The sequence below is a fragment of the Solanum pennellii genome, chromosome 12 (assembly GCF_001406875.1).
Source record: "Solanum pennellii chromosome 12, SPENNV200".
Classification (NCBI taxonomy): Eukaryota; Viridiplantae; Streptophyta; class Magnoliopsida; order Solanales; family Solanaceae; genus Solanum; species Solanum pennellii.
The window spans coordinates 70,886,570-70,896,148 of record NC_028648.1 but is presented as its reverse complement, the minus strand read 5'-3'; the positions used below and the strand labels follow the sequence as shown (position 1 = coordinate 70,896,148).

Sequence of the window (9,579 nt, the reverse complement as noted above, 5' to 3'; positions counted from 1 at the left end):
ATATAATGAGGTGTTGGTTCATACCTTCATTGAAGGATTAGAGGCTAACACCAAGATTTTACTTGATCAGTTGCAGGTGGTCAGGCTTTGGAAAAGACTTATGTTAAACTTTTCACCTTGCTGAACAGAATTTCTCAGGGCAATCTGAAATAGAATAGAGATGGAATGAAACCTATGGTACAGAAAACTGGAGGGATGCTAGAATTAGATTCTATGACGTCTTTAATTGCACAGATTTCTGCTATGCAGAATATGATGAGTGAATGTAGTTTTACAACCATCATCTTGGTGTGAGATCTCTGGAGGAAGTGATCACTGTGAATGTGGTGCTAATCTGGTATTTTTGTAAATTTTATAGGGAATGCCCACAGAGGAGGAGACTAAAAGAACTACGAAAACTCATCTAACTCGAGGTTGAAAAACCACCCTAACTTTTCTTGGGGTGAAAATCAATATAGGCCTCAAGGCTATGTCCATGGGTATCAACCACAAGCTTAATGGGTGCAATCAAAAAAGCAATCTGAAAGCATGAGTGTGGAGAAGATTCTAAAGAAGATCATGATTGATCAAGCTCAGTTAGTCGCATATCTGAGAAATAACCAATTGTCTACAGAGAATTGGAGAAGCAATTCGTGCAATTTGTTAGTGCCCAAAACTCACGACCTCACGGAGGGTTACTGGGAAATACTGATCCTAATCCTAAATAGGTAAACGCAGTAAGTGCACACAATGGTTTACAATTTGAGGAGCTAGCTACCAAGAAAATAAACACTAAGGTTGTGAACAAAGAGAGTGAATCTAAAGAGAGTGAACCTAAAGGAAAGTGAAGTAGTTGCACAGGATGAAAGAGTACAACCAATTGTGAAAGCACCTCCTCAATTTCCTCATAAGTTCAAGAAACATAAGGAGGATGAATGTTTTGGTAAGTTTCTCTCAAACAAGTTCACATTAACTTGTTGTTGGTAGATTTTTTTGCAGAGGATACCTAGGTATGTGATGGAGATCGTAGCCAACAAAAGGAGGCTGATAGAGTATGAGACTGTTGCACTTACTAAAACTGCAACTCCATAATCAAAACAAGTTGCACACTAAACTAAAAGATTCAGGTAGTTTTAGTGTTTAGATAACTATAGGGCAGACCATTCATCCACAAGGATTGTGTGATCTTGGAGATAGTATCAACTTGATGCCAACTTCTCTCTACAAAAAGCTGGGATTGGGTATTTCTAAATCTATCACCATAATTTTTCAATTGGGTGATAGATCAGTAGCTAGGCCTGAGGGTGTTGTGGAAGATTTCTTAGTACAAGTGGGGTCATTGATCTTCCCAGTAGATTTTGTTGTGCTAAATTTTGAGCCTGATTCTGAAGTTTTATTCATCTTAAGATAGGGCAATGATAGTTGTAGCAGTTGGGCAGCTCACTATGCAGGCTCGTGATAAAGTGGATGAGTTTGATGTATACAAAGCTCTGAAAATGCAGTTGGGTATAAGGAGTTGTTTGTCATAACTTTGATAGATCTTGAGGCAGAAGCTAAATACATTGTTTCTGAGGATCCTCCAGAGCGAGTGTTAGTGGGTCATGATATATATATATATGGGGATGCTGAAGCACAAGAAATTGTGCAATATCTTAATGTGTCACTTATAGTTACATCTGGAGATCGTTGAAAGCCTATAAATAGGGTGTTGGGTCCTCAATTCAAGTCCTCCATTGAAGAAGCACTTACGCTGGAGTTGAAAGCCATGTCATCCCACCTCAGGTATGCTTTTTTGGGTGAAGATAAAACTTTACCGATATTTTTCTACAACATTATTTGACGAACAGGTGGAAGCTGCATTACTCATTTTGAAAATGAGAAAAGCAGATCTAGGGTGGAAAATGTCTAACGTCCATGTTATTAGTCCCGCGTTGTGCATGCACAAAATACACATGGAAGAAGGGTACAAGGCAAGTGCACAACATCAGCGGAGACTAAATTCATTGATGAAGGATGTTCTCATAAAAGAGGTCATCAAGTGGCTAGATGCAGGGATTATGTACCCAATATCAGACAGTATATGGGTAAGTGCAACACATTGTGTGCCCAAGAAGGGTGGAATAACAGTTTTGACAAATCAAAAAAATGAGTTTACTCCCTACAAGAATAATGACGGGTTGAGGATCTGCATGGACTACAGGAAGCTTAATGATGCCACCAGGAAGGAAAACTATGCAGTACATTTCATTGATCAAACGTTGGAAAGGTTGTCTTGTCAAGAATATAACTGCTTTATGGATGGTTATTTAGGGTATAATCATATCGTCATTGCACAAGAAGATTAAGAGAAGAATACATTCACTTTCCCATATGGCACTTATGCATTCAATCGCATGTTATTCGTCTTGTGCAATGCCCCATCCACATTTCAAATATGTATGATGGCAATCTTCCATGATATGGTGGAAAATTTTGTTAAAGTATTCATGGATGACTTCTCGCTGTTCTGTGATTTTTTTTTTACTTTGTTTAACTAATTGTCACAATCCAAAAATGGACGTGATGGCATTCATCTTATCCCACCAATACAAGTCAGTCTAAAACTCAACTATTATAATAAAAATGCAGAAATTTTATAATCAACTCAAAGAAATACCCCTAAAATTTGATTGTCATGTGTACAAGACTCTAATTTAAATATTAGAATGAAATAAAATACGCAAGTCTAATATGACATTGTCTTTCAACTAAAACAAAATCATAAATAGGAGTAAGAACGTTCGCTGAGAAGACAAACACATACCTCACAAATCTCCACAGGGAGCCGGAAATGAAGAGAATATAAGGTATCACAAAGATTAGTAATTTTGGCTAATTTTAATAGTATATGGAGGTTTAGTGAGTAACCTTCGATGGGAAATTGCTACAGACGTAATTGATGACCAATTTGTTGATGCCAGTAGCTGAATTGACTGCTTGTTCATGTGCCAGTAGCTGAGTTGACTGCTTGTTCATGTGCCTGCATTCAGAACACTAGTATGATTGGCAAAGGGAATAGTACCTTCATGGTTGAACTGGTAATATGCTCGCACCCCTTCTTTTTGACTTTACAATCAGCGAGATAACCACCAATCCTGTAATAGGTATCCATTGTGTGTCCTTCGAAACCACAAACTTCATACAAGACCAAGAATTTTTCCTTTATAGTTGTAGTTACTACTAGCACCATGATGTGAAGCTCCACTCCCACTCATATGATTAGTGATTCTATTGTTGCCAAATAATGCAGTAACATCATTCTGACTAGGTCTGGTTTTACTTAACAAAGCAGTTCTATCATGTGTATCACCAATGTGCATCCCCTGGGTAAATTTGACCAATGTTCTCTGGCTCTCCTGATCAATCAACATTGAGTAGGCCTTGTTATTTGACTCCTACAATGAGAATATGACTCATTCAGTCCCATTAAGAATAGAAGTAACCTTTGATATTCGAAATGTTGCAAGTAGCTTTTGGATTCTAGACAAGCACACCCTGGGCAAGGCGTGATGGCATCAAACTCATCCTAGATCCCTCAACTTAGAGAAGTAATCAACAATCGTCATTGCTCCTTGAGTGAGAGTATGAATCTCTTTTAATAGAAATAGTTATCTAGATCCATTAACTTTGTTAAATCTCTCATTTAGATCCTCCCATACTTTGCTAGCATTTGATGCATATACTACAGTACTTAGAAGACCAGGTCTGACTGAATTTATGATCCAAGACAATACTACAACATTTACTTTCTCCCACTGGTCATGATATATTGCTGGAAATTGAAGACTTTGGAAACCTACCATCCACAAACCCCAACTTGCTTGTGCCTAGCAGACCAATTCTCATAGATCCACTCCATAAAGCATAGTTATTAGATCCAATTAACTGAAGTGAGATGAGAGAACTACCTAGAGTGTCAGTTGGCTTCAGAAAAAAGCGGGTGATTGTGATTGTGTAGGAATGGCGTGAATTGTCTGTTAAACATACACTTCATTTGTGTTTATTTGCTCCTCTTCGATTGCTATGTTTTCGCGACTCAGATCTGAACTAGATGAGATAACTTCATGCAAGCTTGCTGCATTGAGTTGAGGAAAGGAATACTTCATGTTAATAATGGAGGCTCTTATACCATGTAAGCAGCCATGGAAGAACTCATGAGCTTGAGAATCACACAAAGAGTAAGGCTTGAGAGAGAAAAAGGAGAATCAATCTTATTTCAATATGAACAATAGAGTACATTATATAGTTAGAAGACTAAGTAACTATGCAAACCAGCTAACTAACTATGTCTAACAAATTTGTTAACAACTTTACAAAATATCTTAATTGAGTAAAGACCAATTTGCCCATCAGCTTGAAATGGTTCTCATAATTCACCAACCATGTAGTTAATTGTGTGCTCATTATTTAATTGCTTAGATATTTGATTATTCAAAGTGATTAGGATATAATAGTTTATTTTAGACTTGTTAGATTAGGATATAAAAACTAAAGTTTAATTGATTAGTGATACAGAAAAGCTTTGTGAAATATATTTTAGAATATATATTTTGAAAGAAAAATAATAATTGATTTTTGGAATAAGCATAAAACATAAGATGATTATCGCTTTCATTCGAATTGTTAAAGTACATAATTAAGAGAAGATATGAACTTTATTCAGAAATTTATTATAAATATGGAATAAATAAAAGAATTTTATAGAAATATAAAGAAAGAAAAGAGAGATAAAGAAAAACAAATCAGTAAATTTGTTAGGGAAAGAAAAGAAACAAATTAAAAAATTAATAAAAACAAAAGAGCAGAGAGAAGAAGAAAAGAAATCAACATTCAAAAACAAATAAGGAAAAAGAAACTAAAAAAAGGAAGAGGAGGAACAAAATGTTAAAAATGGGAAAATGATTAATATGTTATAAATTGATTGAATGAGTAGATAATCCATAAATTTAGTACATGAACAACTATTTATAGTCAATAGGTTTTATGAACTTTTGGATAAGAATATATCTATTTATTATGATACTTAATATGGAGACTTTTGGAGTGATTTCTCAACCTATAAATAAGGTTGTTCATTCACTATTGTATGATATACACATGAGCCTTACATACACTTGAATAAGAAGAAAATTCCTCTTCTTCTATCTACTTCTCTTGCCTTCTTCTCTTTATAATTATATTCTTATGAGCTTGATTTTATAACACGTTATCAGCACGAATCTCTAATCAATTGAGAGTGAGTTTTAGTTTTTCTTTAACTGATGTTTTGGTTGATCTCGTTATGAGAATCAAGGTATTATTTGCATAAAATCAGGTATGTATTTTCTAAACTAATTTATGATTTAGAATGCAATAGTGTTCAGTCACTAACATTGGAACGGAAGGCATATACTATTGGTTGAATATGACCTGCTATACAAAATTTCTTAAATGGAAAAAGGTATAAAGTTTTAATAGATTGAGTTTGAATATTATTTTGATTGTTTTGAAAAGCTCAAAGGCTAAGTCATGTTGTACTTCGATTTGTTATATCGTTGGTTAAGGGTAAGACGGTGGATTCAAGTTTAATCACACCAAAAGGGTAAGACATCAGGTTGAGTCCAGATGCACATAATGAAAAATATTTGAGGATAAGACGATAGATTCAAATTCTATCGCGCCAAGGGGGTAAGACATCAATTTGAGTTTTGATGCACCGTGATGATAATGTATTGGGCTCAAGTCACATAGAATTATGACTAATGTGCCTTATATGGATAAGACATTGAGTTTGAGTTAATGCACCATAGTGATGATATAATGATGACTAAGGCTTTGATGAAAAGTCTTGAAATTCGTCCTATTGAATTTGCTCTATTCCTTGAAAAGAATGTGGTAGCAACATATGATAACTTTAAAAATCCGATGTTGACTTGATTCATTCTATCGTATTGAATGTGTAGCAGTAAATAATTAGTCTGAAAGATGACAAATGATTAACAATATGAAAAAGGGCGTGAAATGAAGGAATTATAATCGGAAAAGGGCCTAAAATACCCTTGAAGTATCAGAAATGGTACAAAATTACCCTCCATCCACCTATTGGCTCCAAAATATCCTTCTCATCCACCTATTGACTCCAAAATACCCTTCTTATCCACCTTTGGGTTCAAAATTAACTACTTATTTAACGATTTTAAATTTAAATTATTTAAATATTTTTTAATGCACGACGCTCAATTATTTGTTATAATTTAACTTATTAATATAATTTATTAACCAATCTACTACTCACCCATTACTAATTAAACCACCACCCAATGAATAAACCCGCTCCATTACTAATGCACAACAAGAAAGCTACTACAATGAGTATTTCTAAAAATTTGAGGCGAAAATGTCTATAGAAGTACATTATCATACATTCAAGTCCTTAACAAAAATTATAATTCAAGTGTCTAAGTACAAATTACCGATAATGTTAAAAGTCTAACTATGTTCATCTTAATTATTCATTTGCCTCAATTATGTGATGTTACTTAATAGATAACTTTTTAAAAAAAGAATATATTAAAGTATTAATATTTAAAAAATATATATATTTATAAAATTATATTTAAAAGTGCATGAATTAATTTGAGAGGTGCTACTTCTTTACCTTTAATCCTAAATTTCGAATTCAAGCTTGAAACGAAATTCTGTCGAAAGTGTTCTCCTATATAAGCGGATCAATCTAAATTTAATTGGGGCTTCAATTCGGACTCAATAAATTTGAATGTCATTTTCAGAAATCGGTAATTTCATTGTGCTTTAGTACTGTTTAGGGTAATTTTGATATCAAAAATAGTTTGTTAATTGTGTAGGGCTTAATTAGTAATGGGTGGGTACTAGGTTAGTTTATAAATAATATTTAATAAAATAGTTAAGAGTCAAGTATTCTAAAAAATATTTGAATAGTTTAAATTTGAAACCGTTAAATAAGTGGTCAATTTTTAACCCAAAGGTGGATGACAAGGGTATTTCGGAGCCAATAGGTGGGTGAAAAGGGTATTTTGGAGCCAATAGGTGGATGGAGGATAGTTTTGTACCATATTAAATATTTCGAGGGTATTTTAGACCCTTTTCCGAAATTATAATAGTCATCGTTGTGGTAATTATAAAAGGAAGAACGCTATGGGTTTTTCAAATATTCCTTGAAAATGTGAAGGCAATTTTTATTATGAAAATGGTATGAAAGGTCATTGGACTTGTGAATGTCGGCAACCAATAATTTGACAAGTTTTATAAATCCTCCATCAAAATAGAAGAATATAAAGTGGTGGTAAACTTAATTTTTCAAAGTGATGTTGAGGTGGACCATGTGAATATGTCAAATATAAGGTATGACATGGTTATCATCAACTCATGAAGAGATTGTGACTTGTAATAAGCATGTGAATGTTTTTTTATTCTAGAAAGTGAATATGAAAAATATGAATAAGAATACATTCATGTATGGTTGGATATATGTCATAACTCACCTCTACGGGAGGTTTGAGAGAAATAAATAAATTGTATTTGACATGAACGGTCAATAATCGTGTGCGTTTATACGTCATGAATATTATGGTATGTTTGTTATGAACTACCGAAAGGGCAAAAAGAAAGAGGTAATTCTTGCCTATAAAGGTTGTGGTCATGATCAAATATATTGTATGACAATAAAAAAAAATCATTGGTTGTGTACCTATGGTACAACAAAAGTAAAGAAAGAAATATGTCTTATTGGATCGATATTAAATTACCGTCGACAGTATCTTTGATATGAGGAAGAGCTCATTGATATAAATTGTGGCTAGGATCTCGAATTCAAATTTGTCATATAGTGTGGACAGATAAATGATTGGCAAGTAAAATGCACAATTCAAGTATATTTTTTTTTCACTTAAAAAAAGTGACATTTTGGACTGGTAGTTCTTAAATCAAGGTATAATGTCAATGGGGTACAATATTCTATTATGTGATAATCAAGTACAACTTGTGCCTTGGGGCATAAAGATTTGTTGCAAAAATTCTGACATTATTGGAGATGTTTTCTCCTATGATGGATGTGATGAGCTTTGTTTTGATGTGGCAACATATAAAAAAAACTTGAATACATATAATGAATAATTATCATGTCTAGCTAGACAATAATGAAGGTTATATAAAAATCCTTACAGTAATCGAGGTGTGTGAAGCATATAAGAGTTTGAATGAAACTTTTACAATAAAGCTTCAAAAATCTTTATACAGTTCAGAAAAAAAAGGATAAAAAAGAACGACCCTAATTGTCCTTGTATTTTTATGAAAAGGTCTCGGTAAGACAAAATTTTGTCTTGACCTAGAGATTGATAATTTGAAAAATGAAATATTTGTCTATTAGTTCACATACACTGATATGTTTTGATGCGTTTTTATATGGATAAATCATATTCATTGAGTACCCCAATGATTATGAGATCACTTGAAATAAATGATGATTCATTTTGATCTCAAGAGAAGGGTGAAGAGCTTTTTGGTGATGAAACTCCATATCTTAGTTCAATCAGGGTACTAATGCATCTTGCTAACAATACTCGACCAGATATCTATTTTACAGTAAATTTACCAGCAAGATTCGGTTCCTCCCCAACAAAAGGACATTGAAATGGTGTTGTGTATGTACTTGAATATCTTTGAAGGATCATAGACATGGATTCATTCTATCTTGAAGAATTCAAGTCAGAGTTAATTCGTTATGCAGATGAAGAATATTTATCTGATCCGCATAAAGCACGATCTCAAATACGCTATTTGTTTGCATATGGAGGCACAACAATATCCTAGCGATCAATGGAGCAAATGTTGCTATGTAGAAACAAAATCCCTCCATGAAGCAAGTCGAGAGTGTGTCTGGTTGAGATCAATGACACACCATATTAAGGAAATATGTGGTTTTTCTTCGAAAAAAAAATTACCAACCACAATGTACAGAGATAATCAATTGTAAATGAAAGTGTCCACAAGATGATTATTGTTATGAACAAGTTTAATGTGCAATTTACTAGCAACAACGAGGTCATGACAAATAGAATGATATTTTATAATGTATTCGGCTAAGCTCAAAGCCTCGTCAGATGAGTTCAACGATGCAACATCTTCGTGAATGTCATTTGATCACAAAGACACTGTCAGTATCAATATTTGAGAAGTTTGTGTACAAGATTGGAGACATCATCACAAGAAATTAAGTGATGTTTTAATCAGGGGGAGTATAATACGCGTTGCACTCTTTTATCCTTGACCGAGGTTTTGTCCCACTGGATTTTCCTGGCAAGGTTTTTAATGAGTAAACAAATAGTGCGTATCAAAAGATATGTGTACTTTTTTTACTTCACTAGAATTTTTTCCCACGGTGTTTTTTTAGTAAGGCTTTAACAACACACAATATCTATGGACATCATAGGGGAGTGTTATAAATCCATTGAATGGGTGGATAGTCCATAAAATTAGTACATGAACAACTATCCACATTCATTAGGTTTTTTAAACCTTTTTGGATTAGAATGTATCTATTTATTA

The 9,579-nt window shown here is 33.5% G+C and overlaps 1 long non-coding RNA gene across 1 annotated transcript; it reads right to left on the bottom strand.

The window, feature by feature from the left end:
* Positions 1-2,590: 2,590 nt before the first annotated feature.
* On the bottom strand, positions 2,591-4,275 carry LOC107005879. The gene is made up of 2 exons (XR_001454960.2): positions 3,927-4,275; positions 2,591-3,413 (listed from the first exon to the last, which is right to left on the bottom strand). It is a non-coding gene; the product is annotated as an uncharacterized LOC107005879 (long non-coding RNA).
* Between the last annotated feature and the right edge of the window lie 5,304 nt (positions 4,276-9,579).